The 20,915-nt window shown below is 43.6% G+C and overlaps 1 protein-coding gene across 2 annotated transcripts in view; it reads right to left on the bottom strand.

The window, feature by feature from the left end:
* The window catches only part of LOC118905182 (prolyl endopeptidase), a 138,013-nt gene that overhangs the window by 34,995 nt on the left and 82,103 nt on the right, over positions 1 to 20,915 (bottom strand). The gene's annotated exons all lie outside the window — the stretch shown is intronic.

Genomic DNA, 20,915 nt, shown 5'->3' with positions numbered 1-20,915 from the left:
ATGGACGGACGATCTTGTCTATTCATTTAAAAATGTTTTAAAATGTGGAAATAATATACTTTTGATTACACACACACACACACACCTTTTTATTATCACCTGTAATCAAGGCAGCGTTAAGGCAGTGAAGATCAAAGTCTAAGAAAAATGAAAGCTTAAGATGAATAATCGAATCATGTTCATGGAATCATGTCCAGTCGAGTCATGTTTTCATGTTCAAGAAAAGAACATTGTGCTGTAGTGATGATAGATGGCATTCAGGATGGTGGACGGAGAACATTTGATGCTTATGAAGCATCAAGGCTGTGTGTGCAGAAAAGCTGGCTACAAAGCCAGCACGCTGAGTTCAAAAGTTTTTATTTAGTGCGTTTTGTGTAATACCTCTACTGCCTAGGAATGAACACACAAAGCCCAGGACTGTAAGGAGACCCCCCCCTCACTCCATTAAGGCGGCCAGGCTCACAGGCTCCACTCACAGCCTTTTCAGTCCACTGCTGCCAGACTTTGGCTGGCTGTTCTCACCACCAAATGCTCACGGGCAATCCCAACACTGCCCAACCCACAGCCACTGTGACTTCCCTGCAAGACCATGGAATTTCTTGGAACTTCTCCCCCCGATGCAAGCTTTCCTGGCTCCTCTTCCCCACCTCTTCAACCCTCCTGTCCCTTAAACCTTGAAGCTCCCTTGAGACTTTGTTCCTCTTGCCCCTTCTACGCACACCACTGAGGTGCTTAAGCTGTGCCCATGGGTTCATTCACCACCACCCCTGCCAGCCCTCATGACTCTGCCTGACTCTTGACCCTAATTCTCTGAGCACCTGGCAGATGCCCCGTGTGCATCTGGCACAGACCCTTTCAAGGGCTCCCCACTATATACAGGATAAAAACCTCACCCCGTTTGGGTGCACACCAGACCCTTAGGGTTTGGACCCGTCTCCCTTTCCAGGCCCATCTCTTGCCACTAGGCTCCAGCTGTGGTGCTGAGGTTACCTCTGCTGTATAGGAGCTCTCCTCCCTCCAGCGCCCTTCCCCGTCTGCCCAAAGTTCCTTTCCAGGAAGCCCTTCTTCCCAGGAACAGTCTTAGATGCTCCTCTTCCTCTGGGGTCCCGTAAGACCTGTGATCAACTGAAAGCAAACTGCTAAAAATCTTTGATTATATCCCCATTTCCCTAGTAAACTCTATCCTCCCTTATATTCCCAGCACTGCCAGATACAAGGTAGTTGCTTAATAAATGTTTGTGAAACAACCAGATACAAGGTAGTTGCTTAATAAATGTTTGTGAAACAATTATGTTTATTTACTTAAGCAATCTTTTCACCCAGTCATTCCTAGATACTCACTGCAATTTCTTACTTGAAAATTCCATTTTATTTAAATCTGTATTAATTAGTAAAACTGTCTTAAGCATCCTTTGGCTTCTCTCTTAGGCACAGGGTCTTCTGGGACCTCACATAGACTAACACAGTGTGGAAAGACCTTATAAAAACCATATACACAAATCAATAAAGATGTTGAAAAGTGAAGAAGGAAAGGGAAATTGAATGCATGAAATAAGAGGCTGCTTTAGAAAACAAGTTAGATTTCCAAAATCTGGGAAAAGTAATAAAAAAAATCCAAAGTAATGATCACAAACTCTCATAAAACATAACAAGGAATGGGTCAATGGAATTTACATGTTAGTAGAACTGCTTTTTTTTATTGCTCAGCTTGTCTAAAAGATTTGCAAACATTTGTAAGCAGGTAACAACAACACAATAAATGTGTGCAAGGAAAATATAAAGAAAAATTTACTTTGATGCTGTAAAAGGGAAAAGTAGTGCTATTTCCTGCTTTTGTCAGACTACGACCCAAAATAGTCTTAAAGATTAGATCACGCAGAAAATTTCACAGCAGTTCAAATGGTGGTAAACATTCATTTTCTGACATTATTTGTTGGTTTTGAACGGACAGAACCAATTATCATAAGAGAGGAGAGGGAGATGGTCTGACACAGAAATTTTACAGAAAGGAAATGTTCCATTAGTATAGGTTTCTGGCAATGGTAACTAGACAATGTAACACTGCTTCATCTATTGTGGCCTCTCTCATTCATTTGTTAAGTATTTACATGTATCTACTCTGGGCTCTGGGGACATAGCAGTGGGCAAAACCACTTTCTAAGGGGAAGAGGAATGAACACAGAAGCAGATGAGGAGATAATGTCAGCTGGGGATGAGTGCAGTGGGGAAGCAATAAAGCTGGATGTGGGACTGGGATGGAGAGGGGCAGGGAGAGGGAGTGAAGGGGTGGGCCAGGAGGGCGGCACACATTCCAGGCAGAGAGAAGGAGTGGGGAGAGGAGGGGGTGCTGGGGGGCGGGGAGTGTGAGTGCGTGCAGGCAAACAAAGTGAGGCGGCCACTCTGCAGCTGAGTGGACAAGGGGGAGAGGGCAGGGGCCAGACCGTGGGCGTCCGTGGGCATTTCTCAAGGCTGGTCAAATAAGGGATGTGCTATTTAATAAGAAGCCACACTAACCTATGAAACAACAGCAAATAGTCACTGCCTTTTGACCACTGATCTCAGAACTGGCTGCCCTGCCTCCTCATACTGACCCCAGCCAGGAAGCCTGCCCGCCACTGTATCAATAACAACATCAATCGTTCACGCAAGCTGACATCACCCCAAACCCTCGATACTGCGGGGTAACGTATTTACAGAGGGCTGTAGCTCACCAACGTCACCCCAAGGGAAGACACTGGCTACATCACACGTGTATTCTCCCGCTGAAGAAAGAGGGCCACATTAGGGGCAGGCGAGCAGAGCGTGTCAATTTCATCTCCCACAGACTCATCCTGCTGTTGGCCAGCCCTGTGGCCGTGGAGGACAGAGCGGCCACGGAGGGGATCCAGCTCTTGGAAGGGTTGGGGAGAGAGGGAGGAGGCCTGAGGGGTAAGACAAAAAGGCAGGGGGCAAGGAGGGGCTGGAGCGGACGGATGGAAAAATTAAGGAGAATGCGGACAGGCCAGCGGCTGGCTAGGCTGCGATGCAGCCGAGGGGGTCACGAGTGGCTGCAAGCCCCCCGGTCTGCTTCCCTGCCTCTAGCATCATCCTGCCCTCCTCTCACAGACCCGTGGCATCCGAGAACCGTGGGCCCAATCCCAGCTCCTGGATCCAGATGGGTCCACAGAGGAGTAACGGAGGTCCGAGAGCTATGGGCAGCATTTGGAGAAGCCCAGTGGGAAGCAGACCTGTAAGACGAGGCTGCACAGATCAGACTGCGGTTATCAGCAACTCGGGCTGTGCGGCTGATCGGCAGTTCTGTGTGTTCTTTATTAAGTAAAGTAGGAAAGTAAACATTACTTTAAAAACACTGCGTTCAGGATACAAACTCTCCTACAACTTCGAGTCCACCAGAGAAAATAATAAAGGTCCTTGGAGAAAACAGAAACGTTGACTATTCATTAGGTTTTCCAGAGCTGTTTGTATTTCTGAAGAAAATACTTGGAAAAATGAAAGCTTAAAACTAACAGAATGGATTTGTAGTGACAGAATTTTAGATGCTGTGGTCAAAGGATGAGGCTGGGTGCAGAGGCAACCCTACACTCCACGGAGGGCCTACTCTGCCCTCTCTGGGGGGTATGTGCGGTGTCCGCAGGGCGGGCCCCCCAGTGCTGTTCTCTCTCCTCCCGGCACATGGAGGGTGGCCATCGCCATCTGTCCACTCCAAGGCTGGTCTGTCCCCAGGACATGGTGTTGCCCAACAATGTGTGGCTGGGTTGGGAGGTGACACCTGTACAGAAAAGGAAGTCATCACAGCAGATGCGTGATACACTTTCCCTCTGCAGCACGGGGACAGGCCATGCTTGGGTGGAGAGGCTCCTTGGGCAGGGCCTAGAGGGAGCCCAGGCTGATGGCCCACAGACAGCATGAGATAAAAGCTTTCCTGAGATTTTAGAGGTGCCTGTTAACTGCAATGGCCTAGCCTATCCTGACTGATAGAAAAGAGCAATTAGGAAGGAAGCCATTCGTAGTGAGTAGAAAATCCTAACACTCGATATTTGAGTCTTCCCACTCCTAAACTGAGTACATAACAAAATGTATGTATTTCAAAATTTCAAAACTACTTTTTTTTTTAACATTTTTATTGGAGTATAACTGCTTTACAATGGTGTGTTAGTTTCTGCTTTATAACAAAGTGAATCAGTTATACATATACGTATGTCCCCATATCTCCTCCCTCTTGCGTCTCCCTCCCTGCCACCCTCCCTATCCCACCCCTCTAGGTGGTCACAAAGCACGGAGCTGATCTCCCTGTGCTATGCGGCTGCTTCCCACTAGCTATTATTTTACATTTGGTAGTGTATATATGTCCATGCCACTCTCTCACTTCATCCCAGCTTACCCTTCCCCTTTCCCGTGTCCCCAAGTCCATTCTCTACATCTGCATCTTTATTCCTGTCCTACCCCTAGGTTCTTCATGAGCATTTTTTTTTTTTCAAAACTACTTTTTGATTTTGAGTTGAAACTCAAAAATTGTTTGGAGAAAAAAAAAAAAAAAGGCGAGCAGACAGAGAATTCAGGGCCTAGGGAGTTTCACAGAAGTAAAGTGGGGAGCCAGTACTTGGAGATGCCACTCTGAGGCCCCCAGGCACTCTCGCACACATATTCTCTTCCTTCCCTCCTGGTGGAATGGAGGAGATGTCCCTCCTTATCTGAAGGCCAGTCCCTCCACCAGGGCTTGAGATCCCCTCACCTTCTCAAGAACTCAGCTCCTATGGTGGTTCCCTTCCTTCTGGAACCAACCCATCGACACCCTAAAACAATCTGGTTTCTCCCACCTTAATAACATGCCACTGGACTTCTCAAAAGACTGTGTACACATGGTTCTCCATTTCCTCTTCTCTCATACCTTCTCCCTGATCCTGAACTCACGGCCATGAAAGCTATGGAAGGCTCCATTTGTAAATGTCTTATAAAATTTTTTGGATTGATTTGCTTTTTCAGCACAGCTATATAAATTATTCTACAGGAAGAAAATGACAAATTTGAAAAGTAGTCTGGAGAAGGAGGAAGAGAGTGTGAAGTATAAACCACAGCTGTTAAAAGTCAGAGATGTTCAGTTAACCAATGGGGGATTATTTTTTCTAAAAAAATTGTTTAATCAATTAAAATGTAAGCCTTTCAGATTACAGCATTAATAGAAGATTGTTACAATTAGGAAAATAAGGCAATACAAAATAATATATGAGAGCAAAGCTAATCCCCCAATCCCTCAATAACACCCACCCATAAGAAAACAATACTTAAGTCTTTTTCAACTTACAATGGGGCTACATCCTGATAAACCCATCATAAGTTGAAAATATCTAAGTCAAAATGCATTTAATACACCTAACCCACCGAACATCATAGCTTAGCCTGACCTACCTTAAATGTGCTCAGAGCACTTACATTAGCCTACATTTGGGCAAAATCGTCCAACACAAAGCCTATTTTATAATAAAGTACTGAATAACTCATGTAATTTATTGACTACTGTACTGAAAGTGGAAAACAGAATGGCTGTGTGGGAAGAGAATGGTTGTAAGTGTATCAGTCGTTTACCCCCTTGATCACACGGCTGCCTGGGAGCTGAGGCTCAATGCCGCTGCCCAGCATCACGAGAAAGTATCTTACTGCACGTTGCTAGCCCAGGAAAAGCTCAAAATTCAAAATTCGAAGTACAGTTTTAACTGAATGTGTATCTCTTTCACACCGTCATATAGCTGAACCATCATAAGTCGAACCTTCGTAAGCCGGGGACCGTCTATATATGAACACCATCTACACCCTCTCTCCTCTTTCTCAGTATACCCTGTTCAGCCACCACTGCTCACTGCAAGTGTTCTTGTCAAGACCATCAATGAACCCACCTTGTCAAATCCAAGAACTCCTCTTTCTTCCTTATTGACCAACCGAACACATTGAATGTCGCCTGCCACTCCCTCCTTTTCATGCACCGTTCTTGGCTTGCTGGTCTACCCGGCCTGCGGTTTGCTGGTTTTCCTTGCATCTCTCTGGCTGCTTCTTCTCCAGCTCTTTGCTGGCTCTTCCTCTTCCAACTAACCCCTAGATGTGGGGCTCCTCAGAGCTCAGCCTTGAGCCTTCTCCACTCTTACATGTTCCTCCATGTGACTCTGTTCCTGCCCCTGGATTTAAACAGCACACTCATGCTGAAGATGCCCACATTTATGACTCCAACCCTTAGACCATAAGACCCAAATATCTAACTCCATACTTGACATGATTGCCTGGATGAAAATGTAACAGGCACCACAAACTCGACAGGTCCAAAACATTGTTCCTCTCAAACCCATCCTCCCCAACCCACTGCTGACAACTTGATCCATGATACCAGCTACTCAGATTCAAAATCTCAGAGTCATCGTTGATGTGTCCCTTCCCCTCTCCCCTGCACGTTCAATCCCTTACTCTATCCTGCTGACTCTACCTCCCAGGTGTATTCCAAACACACTTTTCCCCATGTCCAAAGGCTACACTTTAATCCAGGCCACCTTATCTCTTACCTGGTCTGTTGTTACAGATGTATATCAGCTCTCTCCATGTCTACACCTTGCCCTTTACATCTATTCTCCACAAAACGGACGATGGTTTTCTTAAATCAGAACATGTCACTTTCCAGTAAAGACCATGTAGGGACTCCCACCGCACTTGGGATCCCAAACAAGCTCCTAACATGGCCACAAAACCCTGCCATCCCCCCCCATCCCCCATTCTCCTCCACTCACCATTCCCCAGTCTTCACTCTGGTTCTCTCTGAAGCCAAGTGCTTTGTACTCGGGGCCTTTGCTCCAACCTGCTGGGCTCTTCTTCCCTCATTTTCACATGGTTAGTTCCTTCTTAGCTTTTAAGTTTCCACTTAAATGAAGTCTCAAGGGAACTTTTGTTGACGACTGGCCCAATTCACACTGGGCCCCTCTGTCATTCCCAGCAACAGTCATTGTTTACTTCATTCACAGCCCTTGTTCCAACTTGCAATGTTCACATTTATTTTCTGTTCACTTGCTTTTGCCCATATTCCTCATAAGAGCAAAGACCACGTCTCTCTAGGTCACTGCTACATTCCCAGTGTTTAGCCCAACGCTTGGCACAAAGTACATTTTTAATACGTACAGGGACTGCATAAATGCAGTGGTTCTTCCCCATCCCACCTCCACCAATCAATGCAGACCAAGAATTTCTGATGCAAGGTGAGGAGGAGAAGGAGACCAGCTGGCAGTCGTAAATGAACTTGAACAAGGTGTCAAAGTCTAGATGGGTGAGTGGAGGCAGCTCTGGCAATGCCCCGTAACACTCGCCTGTCCTTCCTATCTCTGAAGATTCTGAGCAACGTATCAAAGTCGGTGCTTCCAACACAGCCAGACCTGCACATTCTCAAACACACCAGCCACAGTTCAGAGCATTTATACTTTTCTCTAATCTCTTCCAAATATTTACATTAGCTATATTCACATTAAATTTTACAGTTGAACTAGACATATCCTTTGCAAAACACACAGAAGCGGAGGGTCCAGATGTAGGCAGCATGTATATAATGAGTTTTACTTGCACCCTCGACGGTCTTCTGTTTGAGATTCACTTTCAGAATTCCCCACTACCTTAACTGGGATCAAAGAGTATATTCTGTTAAAAACATGTCTGTATGCAGATTAATATTTATGTTTATACACATATGTATACAAACGAAGGCAGCTGGAGGCAAGGAGGACACAAGGCATCATCCACTACTTAGCAGACTTGAGTAGCAGATGATTTTAAATGCATAAGAATCTGGGCTGCCTTTATCAATACAGCCTGAGTAGATGATTTACAGTTCTTTCTTTTGAGACATTAACCAAGGTCAGTGATGAAGCTTTCTCTACAGTCTTAATAAAACCACAATGTCTTATGTTGATTTCTACATGGAGACCTAGAACTACCGACCTCAGGGCGCTTGGCTGCTGAGTTGTGGCAGCCTGACCAGGGAGGTGGGCACAGCTGCTCAGATGCTCAAGAGCACTGCAGAATCGGAGACCTGGCTTACGCACCGGTTATGCCACCGTGTGACTTGGGGCAACTCATCTAACTTCCCTACACCATAGGCTCCTCATCCAGAAAACTGAGATCACAAGAGTATAGCTCTCCAGGGATGGTTCTTCTCTAAAGCAATGAGATAGTGCAGAGAACCCTGGCAAGGAGGCTGGCATATTATGTGTACACACCCATGCTATGTTTTCAGGCACCAGCTGAATATCCCCTCTCCCTGTGTTTTGCTTTTGACTGAGTTCCCAAGGGCAGGAACAAGAAGAGGCATCTATGCAGGAGCTGGGACTTGGCTGAATACTGAAAGATGTGTAGCGTTTCAGAGAACGAAGTAAAGAAGACAAGCAGTGCCAGCATGGCGCACAGAGGAAGGAGAGCCAGGCAGAGGCGGGTCTGGGAATGGTGGTCAAGGGTCGTTTAGGAGCTGAGCCTGGGTGGTGTGCAGTGTTTGGGGTGGGGACTCAGGGTGGTGAGGCGGTACCTTTGTGGGCTGGATGAAGGATGGCACCAAGAGTTGGTACAGGAGCTCACATTTGACACTGACAATGACCAGGAGCCTGTGTGTGTCCCTGCTTAATACCCTCGTGATGCCTTCCACTTCGCGATACTGCACCATCACGCTTATCATTGTTACAACATTTCTAATCTACTCCTTACATGGAGTCAGCATTGGGAGTGCACAGTAAAGGATCAAGTCTGCTTCACTAAACCCATGTCAGGGCACACTTGATCCACATCAAAAGATTATACTTAGGGAAAAATTTCCTCCCTCCTTCACAGACCAGTGATAGGCCAGAAATGGCTTTTCCTCCAGGGAGGTAACGGACTATCCACAGGGCTTGGTATTCCTGCCATCAACCACTGACCATCCATGCAGCTTCAGGCAAAGGCAGAAGGCAGGGAGGAAACTGTGTGGCAGGTAAAGAGCCCACACTATGGTCTCTTCTCTCCTTTTGCCCTACAGGTCGAGCAGAACAGGAAGCCAAAGAACACTTGTCTAGCTGGCAACCTACATAAAATGCACCCTGGGGCTAGCAGTGATATTGTCACAGAAAAGCCGGAGAAAGATAAGCCCCAACTCTCTCCTGCTGAGCCTTCTCAATGCAGAGGAAATCTGAACAATTATCAGACTTCTAGACACCCTCCCGAATCTATTAACTCTTTGTCTAACTTCACCGATGAAGAAGGCAGCAATCTGCAGACAGACACTGGAATGGATACCCCTCTCGAAGAAAAAGCCATAGAGCAGGTCTCCTGCTCTGCACACTGAAGTTGCTTTCCAGGCTCACTGCATAAGAAGCAAACATCTCGGGCTAGAGTTTCCAAAATAAATCTGTGAATATTCTTCTGATTTTGAATCAGAGGCAACCGAGTGCCAGAATTAGCATTACTGCCAACCCCTGAATAATATCTTGGGGGAAGTCCAGCAAAGATGACAAAAGCAAAAACATAAATACTTAAGATTTTACTTCTGAACAGACTTTAAATGGAGTTTCAGGTTGCCACGTGGTGACCAACATTTAAGACTTAAATAAAGCCCCTCTGTATATTTTAATACATTAAAACATAAATGTATAAATGTTTATGTGTATAATATATATGACATAAATAAATGGATAATGCAATGAGGACCTCCATTAAAATGCAGCAAGGAGACTGGAAGTGAATATTTAAATAAATCATAACAATATTTATAAGTCATTAAAAATGAATTTATGGGCCCTTCTTGCCTCTCCTTTCACAGAGAGAGTATTTTTATTATTTAATAGGTCCCATAAAATTCTACAAAGTACTCACTAGATCTTTACCTGATGTAGAAACATACTTTTAGAGGTAAGGAAGCTTAGGGATTTAGAGGCTTTTAGGCTAATTTGTTTATTTTAAAGGTGGAAAAAACAAAAACGAAAACCAAATCCCAACTGAGGATAGAGAGAGCAAACAACTTATCCTCATAACAAAATGCACAGGATTAGCACAGCTCTGGAGTTCTGTGTTCTAGTCTTGGCTCTGTCAATTATTGATGGTGTGACCTTTGTTAAAACACTGAGCAGACTGAGCTTTAGTTTCCTCATCTTTAAAATGAGAGGGTTCAAACAGACGAACCCTAATGTATGTGCAATTTGTCCAGAGCCCAAAACCATTAGTGGAAAAACACACCATCTGCAAAAAAGCAAGAGGCGGCTATGAAATTCGGGACCTAACACCTGCCCAAAGGCTGATTCGTGCCATGCTTCCGTTCCAAAAAGCAGGCTCTTGAGGCTGGCCTGTGTCCACATCCTCTGCAGGGAAAGGGCAGGGGGGGTGGTTGGGAGTTGGTACCCCAGGCAGGAAGATGACTCCAGCACACAACAAAACACCTGGAGAGCCATCTGGACACTGCTTACCTGGCCTCCTCATCATGTCAGAGATAGCCTCTCAGTTCATTTTGATTTTAATGCTCAGATAGTCTCATATACTCTTGCATCACTTCTGCTAAAGTCAGGACAAGTGTTCAGGAACAGCGAATACTCATGTCCTAGAGGCGATATTAAATGTCCTTCTTCTTGGGACAGGAGAGCCTCTTTACAGGGTGCTTCTATCTTTGTAGTGTGTGACTTCTACTGTTCACAATGATAATATTTGAAAATTCAACTTTTTTGGAGTCTTAGTTTTTCCAATGGGAAACCGAGATTTAGAAACCTGGCCACCAGGTGGCGTTTGGATTCCTTGGTTTCGGGGTCCCCACCAAGTTTTTGCTGAGGGCCTGTTTTGCTTCGTGTGGCAGATTGCTAGTTGTCCGCCAATATCCATTCGCATTTCCTTGATAATAAGGTCCTAATTTTTAGCTGGTACATTTTTTCTGGGAATAAAACTACATCTAATTTGTAGTTGCTAGTATACGGGTTTTGCCATTCAGAGAACATGTTCTCAGAACATTAATTAGTGTTTTAATACTCATTAACTCCTGTGCTGAGTGCATGGCATCAGCACTACATCTCTAAACCTGCTTCTGCCAAGTGTGGCCACGTGAGTACGTTTTCGCCAATAAAGTGAAAGCAGACATAATACACGTCACCTCTGGCAAACAGGGCAAACATCCGCCCTTCCCTCTTCTTCCCTATTGCTGCCTTCATGCTGGCTGGAAAGTGGATATAAAATGGCTGGAACCCCTGCAGCCTTCTAGGACCATGAAGTGATGGTGGGAACGTAAGCCATGTATGGATAAAGCAGCAAGAGAGAAGGAGCTTGGATTTCTTACACCTTAGACACCAAGTTGTTCCTGGACTGATTTCCCCTGCACTTCTTTTAAGTGAGAGGGAAAAATAAACATCTCTTTCCTTTAAGCCATGGTTATTTTTGACTTTTTCTCCTGTTGCTCACAGGAGAAATCTAATCTAATCTGAATAACACACCTTGAGATTCAGACTCATTTCTAAAAACAGAAATAATTATTAAAATGGTAAAAGATAAGCACCATTAGCACATACTATTCATAGATGACAACTACACTACTCATTCAGTACTAATAAGAGGGGAGTGACTTTCTACTTTGTTTTTATAGGATAATGAAATAGAACTTTCTTTTTCCCAGGATAGTTTTCTAGCAAGGAGCTGGAGCTAGTTGTTAGCTGTGAGTAATCTGAAATCTACTGACCTCAGTATTAGCAAAGCTCAGCAACCCGCAGCTTTTATGGATTTCAAAAGCCATGACTCTTGGAAAAATTTAAACAAAAACTGAATATACTTAAGTGGGCACTATTTAAGTGCCTCAAGCTGTTTTCCACCTTGCAACAAGGAAGCCCGCAGGAGGCTCAAGGAATCTCCCCAGGCTATCATTATGGGGATTTGGTTGCTCAATTCTCAAGGCCACCTTGTGATTTTTACTCTAAGTGGGTTACATATTCTCAGGTTGCTGCAAAGCAATGTCCTTTTTCAAAACATGGAAGAGGATTTATTTATGGTATGGAAACTGCACCAACCACGCACTTGGGCCCCATAACCTATTTCTCTGTTATAAGATAGCAAGAAAACCAAGACTCTTTCTTATCATCTTTTACAGTCAAATTATTTTAACACAGCTGCTATCTAAAGAGGAAACAGATACAAACATATGCCCTCTGAATATGAATATTATGCTATCAAGCTAGGATGGCTGGGCGACAAAGAGAATTCTAAAGAAAGGCAGGAATCTGTTTATGCAAGAATATGTCACTGCGAAGCGTACTATAAAAAATAACATGAAAGCTTAGGCACAAAATCGTCAAGAACAGCTGATTCAGTTTAAGGCCATTTCCTAATCATATGCAAGCACTGTATCCTCTCAAAACGTTCTTTTTGAAAACATTCCCCCATTCACTCTTCACTAACATGCTCTGAAGATTTCTGACCTATTCCTAACTGTGAGAACACAGCGCTACAGAAAAACATTACCGTTAGTTCAATAGTCAGCTCACCAAGGGTGTGGATGAGTCAAACATTGCACATGCCATGCCCTCAGCACAGAAGTTAATGAGTATTAAAACACTAATTAACGTTCTGAGACCATGTTCTCTGAATGGCAAAGCCCGCATACTAGGAACTACAAATTAGATATCGCCAAGGTTAGAAAAAAACCTAAAGAAAAAAAATGCCACTCCTTCTACCCCAAGGCATCTTGGTAAACCCAAAGAATCATCTAATTTTAGCATTTCTGGTCGGCTACAATGCAGACTGTCTTTGGGATGTTCTTGATGTCTCACATGCATTACCGCAGGTAAACCTCAGAAGGTAAAATTCCTCAGTTTAAGAGGACAGGAATCAAGATACTAAAATCTGTGTTAGGGCTTCCCTGGTGGCGCAGTGGTTGAGAATCTGCCTGCCAGTGCAGGGGACACGGGTTCGAGTCCTGGTCTGGGAAGATCCCACATGCCGCGGAGCAACTGGGCCCGTGAGCCACAATTACTGAGCCTGCGCGTCTGGAGCCTGTGCTCCGCAACAAGAGAGGCCGCGATAGTGAGAGGCCCGCGCACCGCGATGAAGAGTGGCCCCCGCTTGCCGCAACTGGAGAAAGCCCTGGCACAGAAACGAAGACCCAACACAGCCATAAATAAATAAATAAATATTTATTAAAAATCTGTGTTAAATACTTATAATTCTTACTATTTCTGAACTCTACTGCCTTAGGTTTGCTATCGCCCCATAAAACTGAATATTCCTTCTAATGTATTCTTTTATGAAATGTGGAAACTGTTGTTAAGGGAGTTGATTCAGAGTACACTGTTCTTTTTCAGGTCTGTAAATTTTGTCTTTCATTTTGGGAGGAGAAAATCCAATCTCTCAGCTGGCTGAACAGAAATGAGACAATGAGAAACCAAAAACTGCATTTCTGCTACACTACATCCTTTGTCATGCCACGTTCAACCACAGTGCAAGCACTATTCCATCCGCAAAAGACAGCTGCCAAAGGCAACCCTACCTGCATAGGATGTTGAGGGCATGATTCCTTTCTTCTCGAACTTCCTGTGAAATTATGAAAATACTGCTACAAAAAGGCAGAGGCAGTCTCTGAATGAAGGGTTGTGGTAAAACTCTTCAGGAGTCCCAGGAAGGACCTGGGAATTACGGAAGCAGCCATCCCTCAAAGCCCTGCCCAGTTTCCACCTCTCCTGTGAAGACTCCCTCCACGACCCTGACCAGGACATGGCCGTGCTGATGGAAGCTTTCACCTTTCCCTTGATCACTGGGATAACATCCTTGGGGGTGTCTGACCTTTCAGATCTCTGTGTCTCAACTTTCCAGACTGACTATAAATTTCCCAGGGACAGTGCCTCTGTCTGGAACGTCTCTGTATTCAAACAGTATTGCCTGGCATTGCATGTCACATCATAAATATTTGTTGACAGAGTAAATTTCTCTATTCCTTCGCTTCTGTTTAAAATGAAACATATTAATGATTATAAATGTAGACAGATTTTTCAGGTAAATCACTTATCACCAAACCTGTGTTATTAATGTAATTTCTAATGCTCAGTATTTCAATTTCTTTTTAAAGACACGGGCACAGATGTTCTAACCAATATTATGTGGTCATGTCATTCACAATAAAAGGAGGAAAAAGATCAGTCAATTGCAGATTTGATAAACCTATCCAAAACTAAATTCTTATGTGTACCCCAGATCGCAAGAGAAACAGTTTTTCCAGGATCAGATTTTCAAAATTGTATTTCCGATACAGATCAATTTTCTACCCACAGCTGTAGTCAGGACTGGATAAAGACTACACAGACAGTAGCTCTGTTCTGTGTCCGTCAGCAATCTAGACCACTCCCACCCCCTACCCCGCCACCATTCAAGATGCTCTGGGTCCTGAATGAAAGAACAGCCCTCTGTGGCTTATTTAGCCATGTGTTTCTTCGACCCTCCTCTTTTTCCCTCCTTGGTTTGGTCCACCTGACCAGCTATACCACCAGGTAGATGTTCATGGCTGTGACCACCATTAATTGCACTGCCTAACCATGCAGGGTAATCTGTGCTGCAGTATTTGCTTCAAAACGATAATGTGCCTCACAGAATGTCAGAAGGAATGACGACTAGCCCAAGGGATTTTATTTTAAAATCACATACAGAATAAATATAAACACCAGAGTCAAGCAAAATCAAAAGCAGCATTACCCTGAAGTAACTGAAAACAAAAACAGTATCTTTTTTTTCCCCCCCAAAATGCTGTGGTTTCTATTACATACTATAAGGAATTTTGCCGTTCATGCACAAATCCCGCTCTCGGGTCTGCTTTTACAGTTTGATCATTGTTGGCAACACCACTGACAGCCTGATCAAATTGTGAGCACATCTGTCACGCTCACATTTCCTGTCAAAGCTCAGCTGTGTACACCTGAGCTAAACCACTGCAAAGTGGATTTTAAGTCGACGGTGTTGTGACATCAAGGTACATTCCAAAGGCACCTTTACACAAAGAAAGAATTCTATTTAAATAACTCAGTGCAATATGTGTGATGTATATAATCAGCCGATTAAAATCTTCTCTTGCCATTATACTAGAGAGGCTATACTCTGCCCCCAGGCATACCTCCTTAAGATCTGTAAAACCAATGTGTTCTGTCCAGTTACTCAGTTACTATTTCCTTAAATATTTACCGTGAATCTTTTAATCTTTTTTTCCTCCTATTGCAGCAGTACAAATAAAAGGTTGTAAGCACTTCAGTAGCTCAACGTCAGAGAAGTGGAGAGCCAGACACAGAGGAGTTCAGTGAGTTTTCCAACGGCATAGCAACTGGCATCACCCAAGCACGCTTCCTCCCCAGTTTAATCTGGAAATTTCAGGCTGCTATGCACACGGCTGAGGGATTTCTACTCCACACAAGCACGTGCTCAACTGTAAAGTTTTACCTTTTCATTTATAAATGAAAACAATACATATTAGGTTGTAACTAGTTTCTTGGTGTATCATCTGTGAAGAACAGAAAAAAACAGCTACCTGATAGGAAGAACAACTCCACCATCCTCACTGAGAAATAGAAGTCACTTCCCTAGAAGACGCTGCCTCCCTGGAAGCTGTCATGATTACAGGTCCCCCTCCCTGCCCCAAACTCCAAAGGTAATTACTCACTTTGGCAGGAATTGTGGGAAGCAGGAAAAAATGAGAATAATGTTTTTTGAAAATATACACCTGAGGGGCTGCACAGTAGAGATGAGAAGAAGATGGGGGGTGGGATGGGGGTTGTCTCTCATGGGCAACTCTGCCCAGTCCTAGGGCAGCCAAGGCTGTACCCTTGAGGGCAGAAGGCAGGGACAGTCACTGGTTGCTGCCTGGGCGTCCTTTGCATTACTGATGGGAGAGGCAGTGGCGTGCATCACTCACACACACACACACACACACACGCCTGAGGATGCCCAGGCAAGACTAGAAGTAGTCCCTGAGAAGGCCAAATGTTACAGCTGATAGGGACATATTTTTTACACGTGGAGAAAACGGAAAACAGCAAAGAATGACAGCCTACGAGTGATTTTAAAAGTCTAATGCAGGACTATGGTGAATTAACGAACCATATAAGCACCAGACAGGGGCTACTGGCCCCTAAAAGATACCTCTACAGGCAATGGCTCACCCTGAAAATGAAAGAAGCCAAAATAGCTATGGAAAACAAAAAGTCTGCTGAATTTACTTCTAACACTGATTATATTCTATGTGCCAGACACTTAATATGGGCATACCTTGGAGGTATTGCAGGTTCAGTTCCAGACCACCACAATAAACCAAGTATCAGAATAAAGCCAGTCACATGAATTTTCTGGTTTCCCAGTGCAAAGAAAAGTTACATTTGCGCTATACTGTAGTCTATTCAGTGTGCAACAGCATGAAGTCTAAAAAAACAATGTACATATCTTAAAGAACACTTTATTGCTGGAAAATGCTAACCATCACCTGAGCCTTCAGTGAGTCATAATCTTTTTGGCAATAGTAACATCAAAGCTCACTGATCACAGATCACAACAAATTTAATAATAAAAATGAAAAAGTTTGAAATTTTGCAAGAATTACCAAAATACGACACAGAGACATGAAGTGGACAAACGCTGTCGGAAAAATGGCACCAACACAGATTTGCTCGACACAGGGTTGCCACAAACCTTCAATCTGTTAAAAAACACAGTATCTGCAAAGCGCAATAAAGCGAAGCACAATAAAACAAGGTATGCCTGTATATATCATCTCACATAATCCCACAGGAAGGCTGCAAAATACGCACTCTGTTTTACAGCTGAAAAAACTGTGGCAGAAAAGTTAAATGATTCCCCCAGTGTCACCCAAGAAGGACATGTAGATTTCAGGCCCGACAGAGCTTCAAGACAAAGCCCCTGTATGTCTACTGAGAACACTCTGATTTTATAAATACTATTTGTACAGACTAAGGAGCAGAAAACTTTGTCTTAGAGGGCCAAATACTAAGTGCTTTAGCCTTTGTGGGCCAGGCAGTCTCTGCTGCCCAGTCAAAGCACTAAGGCACCCACAGACACCATGCGAACAAACAGGTGTGGCTGCTCTCCAATAAAACCGGAGGCCGGTATGTTGACCTCTGATACAGAAGAGGGGTTGGCAAACTGCAGCCCGCGGCCAGATCCAGTCTGCCACTGGTTTTGTAAACAAAGTTTTATTCACCTGGAAAAAGCCTGGACCTGCCTAAGAGGCAAGAGACCACTGTTTCGGGGTGCGCGAGGAGAGGGGATTCAGAGCACCGCCTAAACGAGCTCCAGAGACGGGTGCGAGCCGCGGCTATCAGCGCGGACCCCAGAGACGGGCATGAGACGCTAAGGCTGCTGCTGCCGCCACCAAGAAGCCTGTGTGCGAGCACAGGTCACTATCCACACCTCCCCTCCCGGGAGCCCGTGCAGCCCGCCACTGCCAGGGTCCCGTGATCCGGGGACAACTCCCCTGGGGAACACACAGCGCGCCTCAAGCTGTTGCAAAGTCATGCTGGCTTCTGCCGCTGTAGGCTCGCCCCACACACCGTACCCCTCCCTACCCCCGGCCTGAGTGAGCCAGAGCCCCCGAATCAGCTGCTCCTTTAACCCCATCTTGTCTGGGTGGGAATAGACGCCCTCAGGCGACCTACACGCAGAGGTGGGGCCAATCCAAAGCCGAACCCCAGGAGCTGTGCGAACAAAGAAGAGAAAGGGAAATCTCTCCCAGCAGCTTCAGGAGCAGTGGATTAAATGTCCACAATCAACCTGATGTACCCTGCATCTGTGGAATACCTGAATAGACAACGAATCATCCCAAATTGAGGAGCTGGACTTTGGGAGCAACGATATATATATATATTTTTCCCTTTTCTCGTTTTGTGAGTGCGTATTGTATATGCTTCTGTGTGTGACTTTGTCTGTATAGCTTTGCTTTTACCATTTGTCCTAGGTTTCTGTTTTTTTTTTTTTTAGTATAGTTTTTAGTGCTTGTTATCATTGGTGGATTTGTTTTTTGGTTTGCTTCCTCTCTTCTTTCTTTCTTTTTTTATTACTTTTAAAATTTTTTTATTTTTAATAATTACTTTTTATTTTAATAACATTATTTTATATTATTTTTTTCTATCTTTCTTTCTTTTTTCTCCCTTTTCTTCTGAGCCGTGTGGCTGCCAGGGTCTTGGTGCTCTGGCTGAGTCTCAGGCCTGTGCCTCTGAGGTGGGAGAGCCGAGTTCAAGACACTGGTCCACCAGAGACCTCCCGGCTCCACATAATATCAAACGGCGAAAACTCTCCCAGAGATCTCCATCTCAACGCTAAGACCCAGCTCCACTCAACGACCAGCAAGCTACAGTGCTGGACACCCTATACCAAACAACTAGCAAGACAGGAACACAACCCCACCCATTAGGAGAGAGGCTGCCTAAAATCATAATAACGTCACAGACACCCCAAAACACACCACCGGATGTGGACCTGCCCACCAGAAAGAAAAGATCCAGCCTCATCCTCCAGAACACAGGCACCAGTCCCCTCCACCAGGAAGCCTACACAACCCACTGAACCAACCTCAGCCACTGGGGGAAGACGCCAAAAACAACGGGAACTACAAACCTGCAGCCTGCGAAAAGGAGACCCCAAACACAGTAAGTTAAGCAAAAGGAGAAGACAGAGAAACACTCAGCAGATGAAGGAGCAAGGTAAAAACCCAGCAGACCAAACAAATGAAGAGGAAATAGGCAGTCTACCTGAAAAAGAATTCAGAGTAATGATAGTAAAGATGATCCAAAATCTTGGAAACAGAATGGACAAAATACAAGAAACATTTAACAAGGACCTAGAAGAACTAAAGAACAAACAAACAATGATGAACAACACAATAAATGAAATTAAAAATTCTCTAGAAGGAATCAATAGCAGAATAACTGAGGCAGAAGAACGGATAAGTGACCTGGAAGATAAAATAGTGGAAATAACTACTGCAGAGCAAAATACAGAAAAAAGAACAAAAAGAATTGAGGAGAGTCTCAGAGACTTCTGGGACAACATTAAATGCACCAACATTCGAATTATAGGGGTCCCAGAAGAAGAAGAGAAAAAGAAAAGGACTGAGAAAATATTTGAAGAGATTATTGTTGAAAACTTCCCTAACATGGGAAAGGAAATAGTTAATCAAGCCCAGGAAGCACAGAGAGTCCCACACAGGATAAATCCAAGGAGAAACATGCCAAGACACATATTAATCAAACTATCAAAAATTAAATACAAAGAATAAATATTAAAAGCAACAAGGGAAAAACAACAAATAACATACAAGGGAATCCCCATAAGGTTAACAGGTGATCTTTCAGCAGAAACTGCAAGCCAGAAGGGAGTGGCAGGACATATTTAAAGTGAGGAAAGGGCAGAACCTACAACCAAGATTACTCTACCCAGCAAGGATCTCATTCAGATTTGACAGAGAAATTAAAAGCTTTACAGACAAGCAAAAGCTAAGAGAATTCAGCACCACCAAACCAGCTTTACAACAAATGCTAAAGGAACTTCTCTAGGCAGGAAACACAAGAGAAGGAAAAGACCTACAATAACAAACCCAAAACGATTAAGAAAATGGTAACAGGAACATACATATCAATAATTACCTTAAATGTAAATAGATTAAATGCTCGCACCAAAAGACATAGACTGGTTGAATGGATACAAAAACAAGACCCATACATACCCCATACGTTGTCTACAAGAGACCTAGGGACACATACAGACTGAAAGTGAGGGGATGGAAGAAGATATTCCATGCAAATGGAAATCAAAAGAAAGCTGGAGTACCAATTCTCATATCACACAAAATAGACTTTAAAATAAAGACTATTACAAGAGAAAAAGAAGGACACTACATAATGATCAAGGGATCAATCTAAGAAGAAGATATAACAATTGTAAATATTTATGCACCCAACATAGGAGCACCTGAATACATAAGGCAAATGCTAACAGCCATAAAAAGGGAAATTGACAGTAACACAATCAGAGTAGGGGACTTTAACACCCCACTTTCACCAATGGACAGATCATCCAAAATGAAAATAAATAAGGAAAAACAAGCTTTAAATGACACATTAAAAAAGATGGACTTAATTGATATTTATAGGACATTCCATCCAAAAACAACAGAATACACTTTTTTCTCAAGTGCTCATGGAACATTCTCCAGGATAGATCATATCTTGGGTCACAAATGAAGCCTTGGTAAATTTAAGAAAACTGAAATCACATCAAGTATCTTTTCTGACCACAACACTATGAGACTAGGTATCAATTACAGGAAAAAACTGTAAAAAATACAAACACATGGAGGCTAAACAACACACTATTTAATAACCAAGAGATCACTGAAGAAATCAAAGAGGAATCAAAAAATACCTAGAAACAAATGACAATGAAAACACGATGACCCAAAACCTATGGGATGCAGCAAAAGCAGTTTTAAGAGGGAAGTTTATAGCAATACAATCCTACCTCAAGAAACAAGAAATGTCTCAAATAAACAACCTAACCTTACACCTAAAGCAGTTAGAGAAAGAAGAACAAAAAAACCCCAAAGTTAGAAGAAGGAAAGAAATCATAAAGATCAGATCAGAAATAAATGAAAAAGAAATGAAGGAAACAATAGCAATGATCAATAAAACTAAAAGCTGGTTCTTTGAGAAAATAAACAACATTGATAAACCATTAGCCAGACTCATCAAGAAAAAAAAGGAGAAGACTCAAATCAATAGAATTAGAAATGAAAAAGGAGAAGTAACAACTGACACTGCAGAAATACAAAAGATCATGAGAGATTACTACAAGCAACTCTATGCCAATAAAACGGACAACCTGGAAGAAATGGACAAATTCTTAGAAAAGCACAATCTTCTGAA

Source organism: Balaenoptera musculus, chromosome 12 (genome assembly GCF_009873245.2).
Source record: "Balaenoptera musculus isolate JJ_BM4_2016_0621 chromosome 12, mBalMus1.pri.v3, whole genome shotgun sequence".
Lineage (NCBI taxonomy): Eukaryota > Metazoa > Chordata > Mammalia > Artiodactyla > Balaenopteridae > Balaenoptera > Balaenoptera musculus.
The sequence above is the reverse complement of the archived record's forward strand: the minus strand, read 5'-3'. Positions and strand labels throughout refer to the sequence as shown.